General features: G+C 36.0%; 1 long non-coding RNA gene and 1 pseudogene across 2 annotated transcripts in view; one reads left to right on the top strand and one right to left on the bottom strand.

Annotated features, from left to right (window-relative positions):
- Positions 1–12,792, top strand: part of LOC306650506 — a 45,306-nt gene extending 32,514 nt beyond the window's left edge. Inside the window, exons 5-6 of the long non-coding RNA XR_013760941.1 lie at positions 2,152–2,351; positions 10,806–12,792. This is a non-coding gene — a long non-coding RNA (uncharacterized lncRNA). The remainder of the gene's footprint in view (positions 1–2,151; positions 2,352–10,805) is intronic.
- Positions 9,326–10,435, bottom strand: LOC306653246 (transcription factor BTF3-like; annotated as a pseudogene). Its single transcript has one exon. The product of its transcript is annotated as a transcription factor BTF3-like (transcript).
- Positions 12,793–25,176: the final 12,384 nt, after the last annotated feature.

The following is a 25,176-nucleotide window of genomic DNA, read 5'->3' as shown; positions in this document are numbered from 1 at the left end:
TAAACCTCTTGTTATATTTAATCCCAAATATATTCTTTTTTTATGTTATTAAGATGGATTTATTTTCTTAGTTTCATTGTTAGATTGTTAATTGATAATATATTGACATTGTGTACTAAAAGTTTACTGAACATGTTTTCACTTCTAATCTTGTTTTAGCAGAATATTTATTGTTTTATATAGGCAAGACCTTGTCATTTGCAAACAGAGCTTGACTTCCTTTTTGATTTGTGTATGTTTTCTTTATTCTTCTAACCCAGTTACCCTCACTGAAACTTCCAGGATGATGGTAAGTGGAAATTTAAAAGAGGGTATTCTTTTTTTCTAATCTGGGGTAATTACTGAGCCTTTCAGTATAATTTTTTATGTCAGCTGAGTTTTCACCAATGCCCGTATTAGGTGAAAAAAATTCCTTCTATGCCAAATTTGTTTCATGCTTCTATCATGAAAAGGTTTTGGATGGCCAAGTGCTTATTCTGTATCTTTTAAGATTATTATATGATTTGTATCCTTCATTCAATAAAATATTCAATAAAATATTTTTTCTCATTCATGGAATTAAATTATTCCTGGGATAACTACCCTTATTCATAGTATGCAAATATTTTCACATTGCTAATTTTTTTCTAGTATTTCCTTGAGGATTTTAAACTTTTAAAAATTTTAAGCAATTTACAGAAACTTAAGTACTATATATTAATGGATTACACTGAAAATTCTAATACATGTATATATTGTGTTTTAAATTGGATTGCACAAATTTGTCTCCTCTTTGAGGATGTTTGTCTTTCTTTTCCCAAGGCATACAGATCTGTAATTTTTCTTTCTTTTAATGTTTTGTCTAGATTATAAATCTAAATCATAGAATGCATTAAGAACTGCTCTTTTTTCTTCATAGAAGAAATGTTATTTAATGGTTATTATTAATTCTTCAAAGATTTGGGGTGACTTACTAGTAAAGTCATTTCAACCTGTTTGTGAAATGAATTCCTAACAACTGTCTTGTGAGCATGAAAGGGAACCTCTTACCTGGTCAATGTTCAGTGGAGTCCTCCATGGCCCCTGACATCCACATCTGGTTCATGTCCCAAAGAAACTGTGAGTTATGAGCCACTAAGCTATGTGATAATAATATATCTAACCACAAAAATATAGTTTGGCATACTGAATTAGATCCCTTGAACATAAAAATACTACATTAGTGAAAACTCTGGTAAATATAAAGAAAGTCAGTTCCTCAGCTAATAGTTTTGTACCACCGTCAATTTGTTTTCTGAAATATACTACAATTAGGTAAAATTTACCATTACAGGACATTAAGCCTTATAAAACTCTTTCCATTGTCTTGCAAATTTTTGTTAATCTAAAATTATTCCAAAATAAAAATAAAATTTTAATTTTTGGTATTAAAAAAACATAGAAACATGAACAACAAATCTTGAGTTCATGGATAAATGGATGTGTGGAGAGAAGATAGCAAAGCAGTTTCTTATCGTTCCACCATTCCAAAGGTTAACCTTCTTCAGCTCCTAGGACTTTCTTTCTTTTTATTGGTTATTTTCAGTTATATATGACAATAGAATTCATTTTGGCATAATCACAAAAGCATGGAATATAATTCAGTCCCCAGCACTTCCCCTTTCCCTTTTCCCTTCCCTCCTTCCTCCCCTGTTCCCTTACCTTGTCTCTGCTGATCTTTTTGGTATTTACTTGTAGTTGTCATTTTTTTTTAATTTATGGCCTTGTGGGTGTACATGATGGTGAGATCCACTGTGGTATATTCTTTTATGTCCATCTTTCCTCCTTTTTCTTCCTCACCATCAGATTCCCCATTACCCATCATCAGTTTGCATGTCAGTAACTACTTCTTCAAAGATAGGTGCCTGAGCCTTGCATACCTCAAATGGCTCCATTTCTAGACAATGTCTGGCAAGGTATCTGCAGGATCTCACTAAAACCATTTTAGAAAATGTAAGTTCTGGACTCCCAGATCAAGATTATAAAATATCTGACAGGGAAAATATAATCACATTGCTGCATTCAGCAGTGGATTTTTCTTGTACAGGGTTTTCTTCTTCAAGTTTTTAAAAGACAAATGTACCTTCAAGACTTTGAGAGAAACTTGTGGTGACTGAGTTCTTTTCTTTCTAGAGACTTCATTGAGAATTCTTTGGGACCATGTATTTTGTTGACACCCACATCCTGTAACTCTGTTATCCATGTCCAAGAACAAAAGTTACTGAATGATTAAAGACTTGGTAGCATGTGAGCTGGATACAAAAATGTTATAAACATGGGAATGTAGGATAATCCATCTCACACAGACCTGGAAGTGAACCTTTAAACAACAGGTATTTACAAGATGATACACATATATTGTTCAGGGATACACAAACTGATTAAAAGAACATAAAAGAAGTATAAGGTTACAATACATTCTCAATTCTCCACACAGTGATCTAAGACATGCTCAAAATCCCCAACCATAAGTTATATGATTTTCTTCTTCATTGCATATGTTCATTGGAAAACAACAAAACACATTCCTATTTACAAATACCCAAAAAGTGAGCAGGGGAACAGAGCAAAACATTTTATGAAAACCCTGATTCCTCTACTTCTGCAGTAACAGATTATAAAGTGATTATATGATCCTTATCCCCATGATTAGAAAGATGAATGGGGAAGAAGGAAAGAGAAATATACAAATGCTATGGATTGAAGAATTTAATGTGGAATGCAGATTACAGGGAATGTTGTTCATCTTTCTGAGATCTGGAAAGAAGTTCTCATGGTAGATTTTATCTGTCTTTAGAAAGTTTTCAATCCAGTACAAACTTTCAAGTACCTCTTTGCCATTTCTATTTTGTTTCTCAATGAATTTCTTGAAACACAGCTTATAAAATGACCTCTACACAAAGTTTGTATGTCTTATATTTTTAGTGTGCTCTTAAAGTAACTTTTTGGATAGTGGCTATAAATTTCAGCCCTGCCTAGCCAGGATTATCAGGGATTTGTTTCCAGATGTTTACAATGCTCCTTTCACAGGGTACTTCTTTCTTCTAGTTGACAACTGAATACTTAAGTGTCTAGTCCCTGATCATGTATCCCTATCATACAAAACTTGTTTTCATTCACAGATGTCCTGTGGCTTTTGTTTGTTCTGTGCCCTGCTTATTCCTAAAAATACTCTCTGATGTATCCCTATATAGGAAAGAAATTAGGTTCAAGTGAGACACTTAAAGACAAAAGTTATATTTCCATTAATAATGAGCTAAAAAGTGATAAGACAGAAGAGGAAACTCAACAAAACATAAATTAATGGAAGTATTGTGTTACTTACAAATCCTAGAGAGTAGGTGGAGAGTAGGAAGAGGAGGACCCTCCTAGACACAGACCCACAACCAGCAGATGGAGAGCAGAAACATAGAGACAGAACATGAGTGACCATTGGGATAAAGGCTTTACTGGGCTCCAGAGTATTACCTAAACTGGTCACTAAAGGGAAGTTCTAATGAAAGGGTTTAGAGCAAACAATCAGGAGTTCTATGGAGTCAACCTATGACCAAGAAGATGTCACATATCTAAAAAGTTGAAGGCAAAGCAGGAATCACTGGACAAGTACAGTATCTAGCTATCTCATAGTGAGTGGTCTCCAGGAGACAATTGTATAAGGTGAATACCAGATCTTCCCCACTGAGTAGATGGGAAGAGGTAGAGAAAGTGTGTCCTGGATGGCTAAACCAAGTTTCTGCTTTGAGCAAGTTGAACCTATGTTCAAAAGGATGCTGAGGTAACATGATATGAAAATTCACTATAATTTTTAAAATAGGAATTTGAGTAGTCCTGTAATAATTGTAACATGTACTATCTGGCTAGAAAGTATATAGATTTGGTCAACGTATATAAAATTATATTTATCCATGTCCCCTCAATAGTAGACCAGAAGACAGATGAGACTGCATGATTTCTTGGTGAGGAATAGACTGTGATAGAGAAAAATGGTGTATTCCACTTTTGCTGTAATTCACATTTCTACATCTTTAAAGTAAATGTACATATCAAAATTAATCATACCAAAACACTATTGGTCAGAGGAAAGTCATGTTGTTGTCTCCCTCTACACCCACATGAACTTTATCTGAAAACCTCCCATTGTTTCTTTCTAGTGATATCATCAACATCAAAACCTACAGAAGAGAGATCAATAAGACTGTAAAGCTTTTCTCACAGAGTAGCTTAGGACTCTCAAAAAAGGTGGCATTATGAAAGCTTCTGATTAGTAAAGATCACAAACAAGATGGGTAGAAAAGTGATTCAGAAAAATCTTATCTGAAGGAGAGAAATTTTAAAACATCTGTTTGAATTTGTTTTGCTTTTATTTTCTACCTCAATCACAGGAATGATGTAAGACAAATACCCACATTTGCTCAAAAGTTCAAAAGAGTTATTTTTATAATGATGAGGTGAAATTTTTTAAGAAGTAATTGTGTCATAGTTGATCAATTACTTTATTCTTTCATTGAGACAGTGTACTTGTGAATTTTACAATTAATTCATATGGTATATTTTGCGATTACTAAAAAAGTACTGTATTAGCAAATAAAGACTGTGGTTAATATAGACCTTCTCTTAGACTACACGCTTTATGCATTATTAGTTAGTTGTCTGTTTCTGAAGAGGCAGGCACTATTACCATTATCATTATCTAGTTCCAAATCTGAGCAAAAGCCCTACGAGAAAGGAAGAGAACTTGAGCTCCACTCAGTTTGTCTCCAATGTCTTTGCTTTTATCAACTGCTGTTCTTTCCAGCCATGGTAGCATTCGGCTACAATGCCAGTGACTCAGGAGGCCAAGGCAGGAAGATCACAAGTTTAAGGACAGCCACAGTAACTTCAAGAGACACTATCTTAAAATAAATAGGGAAGGGGTTATCTGACTGGTAGAGCACCCCTGGGTTCAGTTCTGAAAGAAAAAATGGCTTTACTCTTACATAGTAAGTACTTTATACATCTAACAATAAGTCATAAATCTTACCCTACCTCATGACCCTGAGGTTATTGTCAGAAATTAAATTTACTGTGATCTATTAAATTTTTCAGGTCTGTGATCCACCTGAAATTGTTTATGTGTATAATGTGAGTTTAAAGATAGATGCTATTGCCTTGGTGAATATTCGATATGCTGGAACATTTTGTTTTAATTCATGATTTCTCTATTAATATTTCTTATGAAAAATTTGCTTATATATCTGGATCTGTTTTTGAACTCTCTTCTCTTTTCCCCTCATTGCTTCATTTTTCTGTATTTGTGTAAATACCACACTTAGTAAGAAAAAAATAAATTACCACAGAATTTCCCCCAAAGAATCCTTTCTCCTCACCCTGACCACATGTGTAATATAAAAGGAGAGGGAAAACCTACATTCTTTGCACCTATGCCAATATTCCTAGCTGTACATTCTATAAAGAGAAAGGGTATAGAGTTTTAGAACATTGATATTGATGCTTATATGTATAACATCCTTGTGAACCTTAGGCAGTTCCCACACTGCACCCCACTTTATTTTCAACACACATTCAGTGAATTTCATCTAGTCTCACCCTTCCTGATTTTATTATCTGGTTTCTCAAGTCTTAAGAACTTTCTAAACCATCAAAAACAACAAACAGGGAAAGATCATGTTACAAAGCCCTGGTTGCTTCCGGGCACTTGATTACCCAGTGCCTGTGGTTTTACTGAGACCATGCTCTCCAAGTTTGGGGCAACAACTGAACGTGGAGTCTCTCTATGAGGTCTGTGTAGGTAATGACAGCTATTCCAATCCTCTCCAGGAGCGGGTTGTGGAATTCCATTACTTTGTATAAATAAGAGTTTATTCTAATCATTCTGTTTGTTGATAATAGTCAGCAATAGTTAACTACACCAGTAATAGTTTCTGCACTAGAATATTTGTTCTTTATTATTCATGTGAACATACATATTAATGGGATTCCCTCATGATATTTGAATCTCACTTTTTTGTTTTATTGTCCACATCTTTCACACTTTTGCATATAGTTTTGGGGGTGAACATAACATCATTCACAGCCAAATTCATGTTTTGTTTTGCATACTAATGCCTGTCATTACTGTATTTAAATATACTTAATCAGTTTTCAAAAAAATCTTCCCAATTAGTTTAATCTTTTCTAAAATAATTCTTCCTAAATCAAATGACAGTACCATTTGTATTAAGATAACTGTTAAACATTCTTTGTTTCAGTGTTTTCCAGAATTTCCTCTGAAATATCCCTGATTGAAAAGGAGAATGACAGACTTTTCTGGGAATCAAAACACCAAATTTGATCGGAAACTCATGCTTAAAAAGAGCTGCAGAATGAATGATCTCGCTGATAGGCAGATGATGACACATAATGGGGGGTGGAAGGGGTTAGTGTTAGGGTTAGGGTTAGGTTTAGGGTTAGGGTTAGGGAAGGTGGTAAGAATGGAGGAAGGAAGGACTGTATAGAGGGAAAAGAGGGGTGGGAGGGGTGGGGGAAGGGGAAAAAAGGTTCAGAGATGGGACTTCAAGCAATGATGAAAGCTGTAATCTCATCAATGGATTAATAATTTGAAACATAGTCCTCTGAAACAGTCACTCCAAAATAAACCCTTCCTACCAAGTATTTTAAACATAGTAACAAAGAACAGACTAACACAGTGTATTTATTCCATCCATTTGATTCTAATTTGTATGTGTTACAATTTTCCGTTTCTCTTGTTTTTCTTCCTATGTTCTATGTTGTTATCCATTTTCTACCTCTAATGGTTTTAATTGGGCCTTTTATATAATTTTCTCTCCTCTTTTAGCATATCTGTTGTACTTCTTTTTTACTGTTTTAGTGATTACCCCTTGGAATAAAAACTTTTATTATTCATGTTCTTAATTGAGCTAATATAACAGAAGTTACAAATAGTAGCAATACTGATTATGTATGCTTAAGTATATGTCATGCATATATATACATGCATATATGTGCAAGAATTATTATATATAAGTGAAATGTATTACAGCAGTGAAACTAGAAATTTGAGGTAAGAATTATGATTATTTCATTATTATAAGATATATACACTGCCTCTGGGTAGCAAGGAATTAGAACTGTTTATTGTTGTAAAGTACATCACACTACCTGTTATTTAAAAGGCAGTCTAGAGAAAAACAAATTAAAGCTACCCTGAGATTCCCTCTCATTCCAGTCAGAACGGCAATTATCAAGAATACAAGTAACAATAAATGTTGGTGAGGATGTGGGGGAAAGGTACACTCATATATTACTGGTGGGACTGCAAATTGGTGCAACTACTCTGGAAAACAGTATGGAGACTCCTTAGAAAACCTGGAATGGAACCATCATTTGATCCAGTTATCCCACTCCTTGGCTTATACCCAGAGGAGGTAAAATCAGCATACTACAGTGATGCAACTACATCAATATTTATAGCAAATAGCAAATAACACAATAGCAAAGCTATGAAACCAACCTAGATTAATTCAACAACAGACGAATGGATAAAGAAAACTGGTATATATACACAATGGAATATTACTCAGCCATAATGAAGAACAAAATTATGGCATTTGCTGGTGAATGGATGGAACTGAAGACTGCCATGCTAAGTGAAATAAGCCAGTCCCTCAAAACCAAACGCTGAATATTCTCTCTGATATGAGGATGCTAACCCATAACAAGGGAGGATAGGGAGAGGAAGTATAAAAGTTCATTGGATTAGACAAAGGGGAATGAAGGGAAGGGAGGGGAATGAGAATAGGAAAGACAGTAGAATGAATTGGACATAACTTTCCTATGCAAATATATGAATACACAACCAGTGTAACTCCACATCATGTTCAACCACAAGAACGGGATCAAAATTGTAATGGGTTGCACTCTATGTACGTAAAGGTCAAAATATACTCTACTGTCAAATACTTCTAAAAACAACAAATATTTAAAAATAAAATAAAAGGCAACTTAGATTACTTGTAAACTTATGTTGCATATTCTATAACAGACTAGTTGACCAAGGGCCTCAGTTTATTGCTGGCTGTTGACCAGAGGCTGCATTTAGTTTCTTGCCCTGTGTGCTTCTCCCACATGGCAGAATGCTTCATGAAAACCATCAAAGCAGAGTTTGCCGGCAAGACAGAAATCATGATTTTATGTAACATAATCACTCAAGTTGCATCCCAATATCTTTGCAATATTCTTTTGTTTATAAGCAAGTCATAGCTCCTGTCAATATCCACAAGGACAGAATTAGTAAAGAAGGTTGTGGATACCAAGAGGTTCTACATGATATATCAAGGCCTGTTTAATCTGTAAGTTTCTCAGTCTTCACCTGTTTTGCATTACCTTGGTCCTTGTATAAAATACCAGTCTAGTAATTTATAGGAGTCCCACAATATAAATGTACCTAATAATTTCTCCTAGTTGCATTGGGAAGTGAATTAATATAGACAATTACATTGTTTTAAGTATGAAGACAAAAACACTAAATTACATATTATTTAGACATGCAAATTTAGAGGAAAAATCATGAAAATACTATACTTATACTGATGCTCAAATTGTTTCAGAAGTGGTCATTAAAAGGTCTTTTAATTTGAAATACCCACATCATTGCAATTTGATGAGGTAGTGTGATTGGTTTGGTTGTTTACCACATTGTTACTTTCTTGTGCTACCAGGTGCTCTAGAGTAATTGTGTTGATTCCCTACCCGAAAATAATATTTGCCATTTCTCTATGTATTGCTAGCCATTTTATTTAAAAAATAAAATTACACACAAAGACCTGGAAATCTGCACTACTTCCTGCCAATGTGCACCTGATAATTTGAAGCCTTGTCAGCTGACAGAACAAAAGATTATATCACTACTCAGTAACTACCACATGTAAAAATATCTATAAATATTTATTGACTCTGTAGATCCATTTGGAAATCTTAACAATAGTAAGTCTTTTGTTTAATACACAATGACTTCTTCCTAGTATTTAGGATTTTTAAATTTTTCTTTCCACATATTTTATAGATTTTCAAGTACATATTTTACACCAATTTTGATGACTTTCTTCCTATTATTTCATACTGAAGATATTTTAAATAGACTTGTTTTCTAAGTTTCATTTTTAGTTTGACAATTGCTGATATATGGAATTGATTTTCGTATATTCACTTTGTTGTTGCAACATAATTAAATTAGATTGTTTTGTTTAAGTCACATTTTATAAGAATCCTTAGGATTCTCTGTACATAAAAACATGTCATTTGGGAAAAAGAATCTTCTTCCTTTAAATCTGAATGTCCTTTTTTTTTAACTAGGCAAAGAACTTTATTAACCTTTATTTCAAACTTTATTCCCAGGCTTCTTCAGTTTAATTAGCTGCAAAGAATAAATTGTGTATAAGCAAAAACTGAAAAGATCTGCAGTGTCCAAGGGGTTTGGACTTAAAAATATTAGAGATCTAGATTTTATCAGATCCATAAACAAAACAATTTTAAAAAGCAGTCATAATATAAAATAGCAACTCCCAATAACTTCTTCAAAGGTATCTTCAGAAGTTGATCAATTCAGTTTGCCTCATTCTTAGGAGCCTCATCAAAATTCTCCACAAGATCTGGAACTTCATCATCATCCTCCTCTCCAGTAGCAAGTGGTGCTTTTGAATCCACAGAGTGCTTAGGCAGAGCTTCAGCCAGTCTCCTTAAACTAGTCAGACTGTCTGCAGAGCTGGTTTAAGATGCTGGCTAGCACTTCTGTCAGTTGCTTTGTCTCAGCATGAACTGTAATGGTGAAAGTGTTTGCTGCCAGAGATGCCTGAACTTTAGGGTTGCTAAAGTGAATCACTGTTCCTTGGTTTGTAGCCATATTCACCTCTTCAATACCAGAGATCCTGTTTACCCCTAACTTCTTTAAGGAGAACTCAAGTTTTTTATTATCTGCTATAGCTGTTCTGTGAACCACCTTCTTCCTACTGTGAGCCATTCCTTTCCCACCAGCGCACACTTGTGCCTGCAGTTTGGCGAGTTTTTCCTGTTTCATGATAGTTTCTTTCATCTTGTCGGATCTGAAATGGGGCCACATGGGGGAGTAGGGTTGGCACTCAGGGGTTCTCTGGCAGACCAGCTGAGATTAGGTGCACACACGCAGGGACACAAGATGACAGCTAGAGGTGAATGTCTTATATTTATTTTTATACTTCAAGTGTCCTAACCACATCCTCCAGTACAGTGTTCAATAGAAGTGGTAACAGTAGTCATCCATGTTTATTTCTTTGTAGGGAAAGTTCTGACGTTTTCAGGATAACATATGATGTGATCTAAGTTTGTCTTGGTTGACCTTTTTCTTTAAAAAAAAAAAAAAACTCCATTCTATGCTTAATTTAGTAGGAGCTTTTTATCATGAATGGTCTTGGGATGTGTCAAAGTGTTTTCTGTTCATCTGTTGATATGATCATGTAGGTTTTTGTCTTTTATTCTATTATAGTTCAATAATTATTTTATATGCCAAACAAAACTTGCATTTTTGTGTTAAATACCATTAGTCATAGTGAATGATACTTTTATATGTTAAAAACTTTTTGGATAATGTTTTCTAAAAGATTTCTTCCTCTGTATTCATAAGGCATCTTGGAGTATAATTTTTTCTTATAATGTCTTTTTATAGTTGTGCTACAAGGGTAAACTGGCCTCATAGAATACATTAGGAGCTTGTCTCTTCTTGTTACTAATGCTTTTTTTTATTTCTTTCTTTTAAGGGGTTTTGAAAGACAGGAAGTAATTCTTTAAAGATCTGGATCGATTGTCTCATCTCTGGCATTTGCTTGTATTTTAGTTTCTGTTTTTGAAAAGAGCTCAATAAAAAGAAATCATTTCTAATGCCTTAACATTTGCTTCACCAATGAAGTCATCTTGCCATGGGAAAGGGATTAAGTCTTAAGAACAATCCCACAAACATGGAAGGGGATCCTTCTCTAGAAGAATCTTCAATTGAAACATCAGCCATCCCATAACAATCATCAACATAAGGACCCCAAGATGGTAAGTAATAAGCATATGAGATTTTTATCCACTAAGTTAGAAGGTAATTTATCATGCAACAATAAAATAATAATACACATAGCAATTAATGTAGTATACTGTTCTGGACTGGAACCTCAAAAAAAATGACATTAGTAGAAAACTTGCCAAATATGAAGTAAGTCTGTAGTTTGTTCAATGATTTGGTAACAACATCATCTTCTCAGTTTTCTTATACAGAGTATTGTTCCCCATGATGTTCCTGTTACAAGACTAGAGAACACAAAAATAGTCTGTACTATCTTTGCAACTTTCAATAAATATATTTTAAAGTAATTTTGAAGTAGTTTTATGTTTACTGAAAGTTGTATTCAATAAATACATTTTTGAAGTAATTTTGAAGTAGTTTTATGTTTACTGAAAGTTGCAAAGATAGTACAGACTATTTTAGTGTTCTCTAGGTATCAATCTACCATATAACCCAGCTATGCCACTCTTTAGTATTTATCCTAAAGAAGTAAAATCAGCACATTTAGTGATACAGGTACATCAATATAGTTATAGTAGTGCCATTCACAATAGCCAAGTTAGGAACCAGCCCAGGTGCCTGTCAACATATAAATGGATAAATAAAATGTGGTATATAAACACAATAGAGTTTTACTCATCCATAAATAAGAATGAAATTATGGCATTTCTGGTAAATGGATGGAACTGGAAAACATGCTAAGCAAAATAAGCCAGACTCAGAAAATCAAGGGTTGAGTATTTTCTCTCATCTGTAGAAGCTAAACCAAAAAAGAGGGAAAAGGGGTGGGGGAAATTCCCATGAAAATAGAAAGGAGATCAGTAGAGTAGAGGAAGGAGATTGAGGGGGAGGAGGAGGGATAGGAAAAAAAGATGAATGGTGGAATTAAATTGACCAAATTATGCTATGCACATATATATGAATATACCATAGTGAATTTCACCTTTATGTGTACCTATAAAACACTAGTTTATAAGAAAAACTATAAATAAATAAAAGGAAGACCAGTAAAGTAAATAAATGGAAACAGAGGGAGGGAGGAGAGAAAGAAAAGTGGAAGTACTGGGGATTGAATTTGATCAAATTATATTCCATGCATGTATTATTATGTCAAAATGAACCCCAATATTATGTGTAACTATAAGGCACTAATAAAAATCTTTAAAAAGTTTAAAAATTAAATTTGAGGTGTTAATTTGCAGCAAAACAAAAACAAATTTTGTGTTCAGGGGATAAATGGACAAACAGGTAGAAAATAGCAAAGCATCTTTTGTATCTATAACCATTAGATGCACATGTATATCTGCTTCAGGAAGACACAATCAAGATCCAAGGATCCTCCTTTTCTTTCTTCTTCCCCATCATACTTCACATTACCAAGTCACCAGTTTGAGTGTCATTAACCATTTTTTTAAAGATACGTGTACATGCCTCCCATATCCCACATAGCCCCATTTTCAAATATTGTATGGTCATGTATCTATAGGAATCCACTAAAGACTTTGTCAGGTCTATGATTTATGGACATGAGAAGCAAATATTGAGAATTGTCACTGACAGGGAACATAAATCACATTTCTGTATTCAAGAGAGTATATTCTTGGTACAGGGTGAACTTGTTCACATGGTCAAAAGACAACCATGCCTTCAAAACTTTGAATAAAACTAGTAAGTGATTTTAATTATCTGGACTCTGTCAATAGTTAATTTTGGTACCACAGATTCTTTTGACATTCACATTACAGAATTATATTACATGTTACCAATATCCAAATTAAAAGAAGAGATACTGTCATGGTAAATAGTGGGCTAGGTGCAAAATAAATTTGTAAATATGGTGGTTAGGCCTTAACTTACTTCCAAACATATAGAAATAAAGATGTAGAAACACGGCACTATAGATTGGATTTTGCATGTACCCCAAAGGCCCATGCGTTGATGGCTTAGTTGCCAGACTGTGATGGTACTGGGAGATGGAGAACCATTTAGGTGGTGGGCCTAGTAGAAGGAAGTTAATCCATTGGAAGTATTGTCCTTGAAGGAGATATTTAAACCCTGGCCCCTTCATTTCTCATTCCTTGCTTCCCAGCTGCCAGAGGTGAGGATTTCCTCTGCCACACACCCTCCAAGATGTGTGTTCCCTTGATACACACCCAAAAGCAATGGGCCAACTGATCTCTGCAGTCAAGAACTGAAATAATAATTTCCTCTTTTTAAGTTGATTTTTCTAAGCTATTTCTTACATTAATGGAAAACTTATACATACAATTGGTACTAAACTGTGGGACCATTGCTGTGACTTTACCTCAAATGATGTAGAGAAGCCTTTGTGGGTGGAGTTTAGAAAAGTGTGCAGAAGTGGCATAGAGAATGCCTAAAATTATATAAGCAGAGTTTAATGGGTGAAGACTCAAAACACCAGGATGCTAATATGAATATGGACAATAAAGGTTATGTTCATGAAGTTTCTGATGGGAATAAGGACTATATTCAGAATCGGACTAGAGGTCATCCTTGTCATATGTGGAATTTTAATGCATATGTCCTTGCCTTGACACTTTGTTGGAAAGACTGAGTTTAAAGGTGATGGATAATGTATCTGGTGGAGGAAATTTCAAGGCAACATAGTATTTAGCCAACAGCATGAGGATTATAGTGAAAGTAGGGATTTACCTAGATTTACGGTGAGTGTCAGGAGAAAAGAAGAGCAGAGTGCAAACTTGGTAAACCTTGCCTGGCCAGAAATGGTGTGTACTTAAAGGAGCTGCCAAGAAGGGTACAGTTGCCAAATAAATTAGCACCATTAAAAGGAAACCAAGTACTTTGTACCAGAACATCAGGAAAGAGGCTTTAAGTGCGTCTCAGACATTCCCACGCATCACAGGCTGAAAAGAATAAAAGTGTAAACTTATTTTTAAAAACTTCTATTTGAGAAGAGAGCCCTAGGGTTTTCCACTTGCACAGGGTTGTCTAGGGAATTGTACCCCCAGGATTAATTTCCCTGTGTTCAGGCCACAAAAGCACTCAGAGGATGCTGCAGTATTGGTTAATAGGCCTGGATGCAGCTCATGTCAGCAGCAGACCTTGGCATTGTCCACATGATTCTGTTTTTACAGTCATGCAGAATGAGTTATAACACATGGAGGATCCTACTGAGATGTCAAAGGAAAACTGGAGAGGCCAACTAGGTGTGGCAAGGTCATTGTTCCTTAAAGCAGCTTCTAAGGAGGTAATGTGTGAAGCCATGATATTGAAATCAGAGGTGCACTGGAGTCCCCAAAAAGTTGGAGATGATAGGAACATATAATGCCTATCAAGGAAAGCTGCAGACCGCAAGAAAGACAGTCTAAGAGAGTGACCAAAAGGGCTTCAGTCAGCTAGGATAGTGGGGTGGGGTGTCCCAAGCACTGTGGAGCTCACACTCCACCAAAGTGTGCCCAGGATGACACACATGGAAAATTAGAATGTAATATCACCCTTCTGAGTTTTGGTGTTGCTTTATTCCCATTACCTCTTGAATCCAGGACCTTGTGCATGAGAGGCAAGCACTCTACCAATGAAGCTATGTCCCCAGCACCCCCTCCCCTATTGCTCCTTTATGTTACCTATTTTTCCCTTTTGAAATGGCAGTGTTTACCCTGTTCCATTGTAGTTTGGAAGCATATAACTTGTTCTTTTTATTTTTACAGGGGCTCACAGTTGTTTGCCTTCAGTTTCAAAGATGTAGGACTGGACTGTGGAGCAATGTTGCAACTACTAAGACTTGGGGACTCTTGGAGATGAACTGAATACATTTTGCATTATGAGATTTCCTTAATCAGCTTTGTGTTGCTATGGCCAAAATACCTGGTATAAACAGCTCAAAGATGGAAAAGTTCATTTTGGCTCATAATTTTGGAAGTTTTAGTCCATAGTCAGACAGCTTCATTATTCTGGGACTGTGATGAGGTGGAATATCATGGTAGAAGGGCATGAAAGAGGAAATCTACTCAGCTTCTGGCAGTAAAGAAGCAGACAGAAAAAGTAAAAAAAGAGAAAGAGATCAGGGAGCAGACAAGCCCAAGTCATGGTCCCAGTAACCTACTTCCTCCAACAAGCACCCACCTCCCAGTGGTCCATTCAGTCATTAGATATTAATACACTGGTAGGGTTAGAGTCCTCATGATCCAATCACTTACCAAAAGCCCCATCTTTGAACACATGAGACTTTTGGGAACATTCCTGATCCAAAATATAACTCCACCCCTGACCACCAAAATTTTATTCCCATTTCACAATGCAAATTGTATTCAGTCCTTCTCCAAGAGTCCCATAGTTTTAGCAGTTCCCATGTTGCTCAAAAGTTCCAAGTCCAAAGTCTTCTCTGAAATGCAAGAAAACTCTTTACTATATAAGCCCCTGAAAAAATAAAATTCAAGTTCAATATACAATAACACAAAGTGAACAAACTCATTTCAAAGGAAAGATAGATGGCACGGAAAGAAGGGATAAGACCAACACAAAACAGAACCCCAGCAGGTCAAACGTAAGTCCTGTAGCTCCTGGCATCTGAGACACCCAGTAGGGAGATGTGGGCCCAAAAGTGCTTATGTAGCCCCACTTCTGTGGCCTTGCTGGCAGCAGCCTCCATGGTCTCCCTATTGGACTAGCCCTGATCACTGACCACAGTTTTCCTCTGCAGGTATTTCACACTGCAGCTTTGACTTTATTTTCAGTTTCACACATCACTCTCACAGGGACTCCCTGTAGGGATTTTAACCCTGGGACATATTTCCTGCTCTCCCAGGCCTTACTTTTAAATCTAGGTTGAAGTCTCTGTGACCCTGTAACTCCAGCATTCAGCATTCCTGTATAAACGCTGACACATGGATAATGACCAGGTGTATCATCAGCAGAAGTAGTTGCTCGATGTACTTTGACACAGCAGCAGCATCCTCCGTGGGCCTTCGTGACTAAAAAAGGTGAAATAAATCCTGGGAAACACAAAGGAGACACAAGTAGATATGGACAAGGAAAAACTCATAAAAAAATGAGAAGTGGGTCAATGAGTCCTGAGTGCTCAGGGTTAGGAGAGGGATAGGTGATAGAAACAAGACTATACTAACACAATGTCAGGCACAGAGGATGCAGTGCTGACCACTGAATCCCCAAACATTACTCTCTGATAAAAGAGGTGGGAGATGTGATTTACCATATATTACTTTCACTAGATAGCACAGAGACTATCCTGACCTCCAAAATTCAGAAAAATGCTGTTGCAACCATTTCAATTCAGAGAACTTTAACAGGGCAATATCCCACCACCTTGTCTCTGCATTAGCCTGAATTAAAGACAGTTCAGGTGGCATGACTTTCAAATTTTAATTCACATATATTAAGAATCACTCTTTGTGATGTATTATTTTATAGAATTTGAAAAATAGTATCATTACCACAACATTACAGTATCATAGAGAATAATTTCATTGCCCCAATGAACTCTTCTGTACTCTACCCATTCAACCTTCTTTCCCCAGCCTGTAAGAACCACTAATCTATTTACTATATCTGTAATTTCATCCTTTTCTGAGTGTCATGTAAATGGAATTACATAATATGAAGGTTTTCAGACTGTTTTTTTTCACTTACTATTGTGCCCTTAAGGTTTTGGAAGAGTATCTCGTGATGGTTTAGATTTCTATATTCCTAAGGAATAAAGGTTCATTGGACATTGCTATAGCTCTTTTGGAGAAATGTCTATTTACGTGATTTACCAGCTTTTAATTGTAGTATTTTTTCCTTTTGTTTTTGAGTGTTGAGAATGTTTTACATATTTTTACCATAGACCCCACCCCTGTCATCTATGAAATCTACAAACATTTTCTCTAATACTTTGGGTTGCTTCAATAGTGTATTTTTAATCAAAAAAGTTTTAATTCTAATGAAGTTTGTATTAATAAGTTTTCTGCTAGTATAATGAAATACCTGAAGCCAGGTGACTCATGAAAACTGTTTATTTTGGAGGATGCAAATCCAAACATCTTGGCACAGGCTCTGGGAAGAGCCAGCTTGACTGCCTCGCCTCATAGAAGGTAGTGTCATGGTAGTAGTTCTTGTGTAAGAGTGATTACAAATCAAAAGATAAAAATCCAGAACTTGGTGAGAGTCCAGTCTTTCAGCTTTCCCTTAGGTCTCACCTCTGAAATGTCTCACCCCATCTATCAGCATCACCATACTAAGGACCAAGCTTCCAATACATAAACCATGAGAACACACTTAATACATTTGCAAACCATAGAAAAATACAATTTGTTTTTTTTCTGTCACTTGTGATGTCATGTATTAGAAACCTATGTTTCACATAAATTCATGAGTCTTTATCCCTTCATGTTGTCTTCTGTGGGACATGTAGTTTTAGCTGTTACATTTAGTCCATGAGATATTTTGAGTCACATAAGTATACGGTGTAAGAGAAGAGTCCAACTTGGAAATGGGTATCCACTTTTGCCAGCAACATTTTCAGCAGAAACAAAAAAAATTGATTTGTCCTGGCAATCTTATAAAATCCATTCATTGATTAAGTCCCTTTCTACTGTAAGAAGAGAATACATGAGACTGATTAATTTATAAAGAACAGGGATTATAAATTACATTTCTGGAGTCTGGAAAGTCCAAGATCAAGATGCCAAAAGGTTTGGTCACCCAGAGATTATGTTCCAAGATTCACTGCATCTTCTAGAGGAGAGGAGTGCTGTGTCCCCACATTGTGGAAGGCTGAAGGGCAAGAGGTCCAAATGCATTGACAAGTTTTTTTTATCAGGGTCTTAATCCCAATTGTGAGTGCAAACCCCACATGGAAAATTCACCCCTTATAAACCCCAGAGTTAACACTATCACATTGGAAAGCTTGAATTTTAGAAGAGACACATTCAAAGCATAACATTATTTTCTAGTCTGCCTGCCCCAAATTCTCACATACAGATCACATTCCTTCAAAAGCCTCAAAAGTCTTAACTTACTTCAGTATCAATGCAAATTTCTCAACTCCAGAGTCTCATCTAAGTCAAATATAGGTCAAACTCAAGGGAAGATTCATTATGAGGAAAACTGATGTCTAGCTGGGAATCTGTGATAACAGACAAATTATATGCTTTCAAAATACAATGGTGCTTACACAAATGGTATGACTCTACTTCATGTACAACCATAGAAACAAGTTGACCCCATTTGTTTATAATGAATCAAAATAAATAATTAAATAAAAATGATGAAGGGATGCTATGAACAGTTAAATACAATGTTGAGAAGGGCATAGGACAGACACTTCTGTTTCAAAAGAGGACAATATAAAAAAAAAAGTAAGGAGTAAAACTTCTCAAGTAAATCCAAAACTCAACATGACAAACAATATTAGATCATAAAGATTAATAATAATTTCTTTGAATCTATGTCTTGCCATCTGGACATACTGGAGTGAAGTTTGACTCCTTAAGGCCCTAAGGGCCACCCCTATGGCTTTACTGGATTCTGCCCATGCCACAGCCCTCACAGTTGGAGTCAGCTGCTTGCTTACCACTTTTCAGAACTGATATTACATCTTTGTGCTCTGCAGTTCTGGGGTCTCAAGGACATCACTGACCCCATTGCTCCACTAAGCACTACTCTAGCCAAGTCTCTCTGTGGTGGCCCCAATTCCAGAGTTCCCTGGGCATTAACTTTATAGCTGCTCTGCCTGCTGGAGCAGGTCTCTAATACCCTTTCAAAACTAGATAGAGCTGTGGAGGTGGGGCATGCCTGTAATCCTGATGACTTGGGAGGCTGAGACAGGAGGGTCACAAATTTGAGACTAGCCTAGCAACTTAGTGAAACCCTAAGCAACTTAGCAATACTCTGTTCCAAAATGAAAAATAAAAAGGACTGGGGATGTACCTCAGTGGTAAAGTGCCTCTGGGTTCACACCCCAGCACTAAATAAATAAATAAATAAACAAACAAACAAACAAAAACTAGGCAGAGAATTATCCCTCCTCCTCTATATAATTAGCACCACACAGACAGTGCTAAGGCCTGCCACTTGCATGCTCCCGAACAGTGGTCTTAGGCATAGGTGTTCCCACCTAAGAAATGGGAAAGCCAGGGAGCACTGTGCTAGAATTCAGGAAACAGACTTGAGGCTGTCCTGAGCATAGAGCCCCCAGGTCGCCTGCTTGTCCTAGGGTACTCACATAATACCCTAGAATTCAGGACAGGCAATGGGCATGGCTGCCTCAGAGATTGCTTGAATGCCTTTGGCTCATTTCACCATTGTGTGTGTGTGTGTGTGTGTGTGTGTGTGCGCGCGCGCGCGTGCGTGTGCTCACACACTGGGGATGGGACCCAGGGCCTCATACGTGCTAGGCAAATGCACTACCACTGAGCTTAACTCCTGTCCCACCCACTTTTTCGAGTAATAGCGCCTGAGTTCCTTCTAGCACTACCAATCTCCTTGTTATCACTGTGCAAACCTTTTCTTTATTCTCCTAAGTATGCTTTTATTTTTCTTTACATGACCAGGCTAAGAATTTTCAATATTTTGTATCCTTCTTCCCTTTTGATTACAAATTCCATCTTTAAATTGTTTCTCTTTTCTTACATTTTAAAACTACTTAATAGAAGCCATGCAGCTTTTTCAGAATTTTGCTGATTAGAGATTTCTTCCACAAAATATTGCAGTTCTTTGCTCTTAAGTCCTGCCTTCCACATATCCTAAAACAAACATAATTCAGCTATATTTTGAGAATTTATAAAAAGGAAACACTCTCCTCTAGTTTCCAGCATTTCATCATTTCAGTCTGAGACTTCACCAGAATAGTCATCATTGTCCATATTTCTATGTTGATGTCATCACCCCCCTTAGGTAGTCTCTAAGAAAAAAAAATGCGCTTTCTGCAGCAGTCTTTCCTGAGTCCTCCAGAGATTCCCCTTAACACTGCATCATGCGACAGGCTTTTTTTCCAGCATTCACTTCAATATCTAGTTCACAATATCTAGTTCAAGAGCCACATCCATACAAAAGGTATTTTATAGCAAGATCCTCATTTCTCTTGCTCCAGTTACTGTCTGTTATGGTTTGGATATGAGGTGTCCCCCAAAAGCTCATGTGTGAGACAATGCAAAAAGGTTCAGAGGAGAAATGATTGGGTTGTGAGAGTCTTAATCCAATCAGTGATTTAATCCCTTGATAGGGGTTAACTGAGTGGTAACTGAAGTGGTAGGGTGTGACTGGAGGAGACTGCAATTGAGGCGTGGCTTTGGGGTATATTTTTTTGCATCTGGAGGGTGGAGACTCTATCTCTCTGCTTCCTGATCACTGTGATGTGAGCTGCTTCCCTCTGCCACCTTCTCCCACCTTGATGTTCAGCGTCACCTCAAGCCCTGAGGAACGGAGTCTGCCTTCTATGAATTAAGATCTCTGAAAAATGTGAGCCCTCAAATAAACTCTTCCTTCTCTATAATTGTGTTGGTCAGGTCATTAGTCACAGCAACGAAAAAGATGACTAAAACACTATCTTAATCTATTTGTGCTGCTATAACAATACCTGAGACCAGGTAATATTTTTAAAGGTTCTAGAGATTAAACCTGGTGGCACTCTACCACTTACCAACATCTCCAGCCTCTTTTTACCTTTTTATTTTGAGATGAGAGTCCCACTAAGTTGTCCGGGCTTGGATCCTCCTGCATCAGCCTCTCAAGTAGTTGGTATTATAGACACACGACACCATGCACACTGGCACTAGGTAATTTTTAATGAACAGAAATTTGTTTCTTAATGTGATATATATATATATATATATATATATATATATATATATATATATATATATACAATGGAGTATTACTCAGCCATAAAGAAGAATGACTTTGTGGCATTTGCCAGTAAATTGATGGAACTAAAGACTATCATGCTAAGTGATATAAAGCCAGACCTAAAAAATCAAGGCCAAATGTCTTCTCTGATATGCAGAAGTTATTCCAAAATAAAGTGGGTTAAAAAAATGGAAGAAAGTTCATTTATTCCTCTGAATAAATGGGGAGGAATAAAGGGGAGGCAGGTTGGAATAGGGAAAGGCCATGGAATGAATCTGACCTAACTTTCCTATGTACATATATGAATATACCATGAATATACCACAGTGAATCTCACCATCATGTATATCCACAAACATATTTTTTAAAACTCTGTAAGTAAATAGCAGAAATAATAGTAGAATAAAGGGAACACAGGGAAGGAGAAGAGTAGGTAAAGGGGGAAGTACTGGGGACTGAATTAGAACAAATTATATTCCATGATTTTATAATTACATCAAAATAAATCCTAATGTTATTTATAATGAAAAACAACAAATAAAAAAGAAAGAAATTTGCTTCTTGCATTTCTGGATTCTGTGAAGTCCAAGATTAAGGTGCCAATAGATTAGGTTATCTGGTAAGGGCTACTGTTTTCTCCCAAGGTGGTAACTTATTACTGCATGCTCTGGAGGAGGGGAATGCTATGTCCTCACATAGTGGAAAGTGTGAGGCAAGAACTCCCAATACTACATGAAACGTTTTTAAGAGAGAGAAGACCATTAAGTCTACAAAACTCTTAAAGCCTCCAGTGCTTAGTACTAATATATTGACAACATCTGAAGTTTTGAAAGTTTAATTCAAACCACATCAAACTTAAAATGTAAATGTTACATTTTAAGGGTTCCTCAATTTTATTGCAGTAATCTGTAGGTGTAACCTTTTACCAATACCACAAAATCTTGATTACCAGCAATCTGTAGTAGGCGTTCAAATCAGGAAGTCTGAGTTGACTTCTTTTTCAATGTAGTTTTGGCTGCTCTGGAGCATTTGCATTTTCATATGAATTTTAGAGTCAGCATGCCATTCCCTGAAAAAATTAAAATTTTTAAAAAGGAAGATCGGATTTCCAGTGGATTGTCTTGAATCTGTAGATCCACTGGAAAATATTTCCATCTCGAAAATATCAATCTTTCTGATCAATGACCATGGGAATATTTTTACATATATTTAAAAGTTATATTATTTCTTTCATATATTTTGTGTTATCAGTGTACATGCCTTATACTTATTTTGTCAAATTTACTAAGAATATTTCATGTTTGATATTTTAAATAAAATTCATAAATTGAGTTGCATTTTTTATATCATTTAAAATATATATACACAGTTATTTCCCTTTAAAAATTGACCTTTTGTTTCCAACCTGGTTTTTTGGTTCCAATCTTATTTTAGTGGATTACTTTGAACTTTCTATACATAATATCATGTTATTTATAAAGAGACAGAGTTTTAAATCCTCTTCATTCACAATTTCTCATATTTATGTTTTCAGCCTCACTGCCCTGGATAAATCTCCCAGCTAGGGTTGAGTAAAGTGGCAAAGGTAGACATTTGTCTTTTTCCATTCTTTTTGAAAGTACTGGGCTTTCCACAATAACTGTACATTGTTTTCAACAATGCACTTTAAAAAAACAGAATTCTCTTTCTAACGTTATTTATTTATTTATTTATTTATTTGTTATTTATTTGTTTATTTATTTATTTTTATGTGGTGGTGAGAATCAAACCCAGTGCCTCACACATGCTAGGCAAGCACTCTTCCACTGAGCCACAAACCCATCCCGACAATGTACTTTTTAAACTAAGAATGTCTCTTTCTAAGCCCAACTTGGTGAGAGGTTTTATCTTGAGTTTAGGATTGTTGTATGCTTTTTCTGTATCTTTTGAAATGATCGTACAATTCTTGCCCTTTATTCTAGCAATATGGTCCTATACATTATTTTGTGTTTTGAATACATTTGCATCCCTGTGATAAAATATATTTAGTCATAGAGAACAATTCTTTTTTATGTTTCACATCTTGATTTACTAGTATTCTGATGAGATTTTTAGTTTTTATATTCATAAAGGATATTGGTCTGTAATTTTCTTCTAATCCTTTGCCTATTTGTATAAACTGACCTCATGGAATACTTTTAGTGGTGTTCTCCTCTTTATTTTTCAGGTGTAGGGCTATTTGTTTTAATTTTGATTGTTTTTGAAAACTTTGGGAAAGAATATTTTTAATTCTTTCAATATTTAGGATAATTCACCAGGGAAGTCTTATCAACCATGGCAGGGAATTTACTCCTAACACCAATCATGTGAACTTCCCCAGCTAAGGTGGTTGAGATCTTAGCCTTGGCATTATCTTGATCTGGATTTCTGATCCAGAGAAATGTTGAGATACGTGTATATATCATTGTGAGCTGGTAAGTCATGCAGTAATTTGTTATGCAGAACAGATAAGTAAAGCGTCTTACAATGAAATGTAGTGAGCTCTCCTAGATCAGATCATAGAACAGAAAAATTACTTTACTGGAAAACACAATAAACATGAATGAAGTCTTTACTTCAGTTAATAGTTTGATATTGTCACTTTATCAGTTTCCATAAATGCCCTTTGGTAAGATAATAACAGTACAGGAAGCAAGATAGTATATAAAATATCTGTACTATCTGCACTTTTCTGAAAAATTTTTTTTCATCGTAAAATTAATTTTAAAGTGCAACATTAGAAAAAAGAATATGAAAAACACTGGACTTTGGAGATAAATATACATGTTGGGAGACAATAGTGAGGTGGTTTTTCTTATTATCTACCGTTGTAAACCCAGGTGCACCTGCTTCAAAAAGACTTCATCAATCTCCAGGGACTCTACTTCTCTTTCTCCTTTTCCATAATATTCCCCATTACCCAGTTATAAGCTTCAGCATCAGTGATCATTGTTTCAAATAGAGATGCCTGCATCTCACACGTACTAGAAACCCCCATTTGGATACATCCTCTGGTGGTACAGTTGAAGGATCCCAGTAAAGATTCTTTTGGAATACATGACTTCTAGACACTAGAAGTCAAAAGTGAGAATTGTCAATGATAATAAACACAAATCACATTTCTGCATTCATGACAGTATCTTCAACCTATAGGATTAAGTTTTCAAATGAAAATTATACCTTCAAGCCTTTGAGAAAACCATCTGATCATGAAGATATTTTCATTCAACGAACTCCCATGAATTCACTAAGATAAAATATTCTGTTGACCCATTGTGAAATGGATATAACTGGATGATGCCATGCTAAGTAAAGTAAGTCAGACTCAGAAAGTCGAGAGTTCAGTTTTGTTTTGTTTTGTTTTCTCATATGTTGAAGCTAAAAAAAAAAAAATAAGGAAAAAATAGTGGGGGAATTATCATGAAAATAGAAGGGATATCAGTGAAGCCAAAGAAAGGGATTATGGGGTGAGAGTAGGGATGTGAAAAGGGAGGAATGGTGAAATGAAATTGGCAAAATCATGCTATGTACACATACGAATATACCACATTGAATTTTACCTCCATGTAGTCTAATAACTTTTTTAAGTATATAGTAAATAATTATTTATGGTTCCACTCCCGTGCAGTAGCACACCTGAACTTCTCACTCCTATCTAACTATAATTTCATATCCACTGATCAACATTTCTTCATCCCATGTTTTCCTCTCTACTATCTGCAGCCTCTGGTAACTGCAATTCTACTCTCACTTCTTTTATGATTTAGATATAAGTTGTCCCCCAAAAGCTCATGTGCGAGACAATGCAAGAAAGTTTAGAGCTGAAATTATTGAGTTATGAAACCCTTAAACTAATCAGTGCATTAATTCCCTGAGAGGGATTAAATAGATGGTAACTATAGGCAAGTGGGATGTGGCTGGAGGACGCAGGTCATTGGGTGTGTGCCTTTGGGGTATATATTTTGTCCCTGATCTGAAGTGTGTTAGTGTGTTAGTACCTCCCTCTCTCCTCTCTCTCTCCCTCTCTCTCTCTCTCTCTCTCTCTCTCTCTCTCTCTCTCTCTCTCTCTCTCTCTCTTCCTCTATTTCATTCCTGATTCCATTTTCCCATCTACTTATCTCTGCCATACTCTTCTGCCATGATGTTCTGCCTCATCTCGGGCCCCAGAGCAATGGAGTTGGCCTATGGACTGAGACCTCTGAAACCATGAGTGCCAAATAAACCTTTCTTCCTCTACA

The sequence above is a fragment of the Sciurus vulgaris genome (assembly GCF_902686455.1).
Source record: "Sciurus vulgaris genome assembly, chromosome: 2".
Lineage (NCBI taxonomy): Eukaryota > Metazoa > Chordata > Mammalia > Rodentia > Sciuridae > Sciurus > Sciurus vulgaris.
The sequence above is the reverse complement of the archived record's forward strand: the minus strand, read 5'-3'. Positions and strand labels throughout refer to the sequence as shown.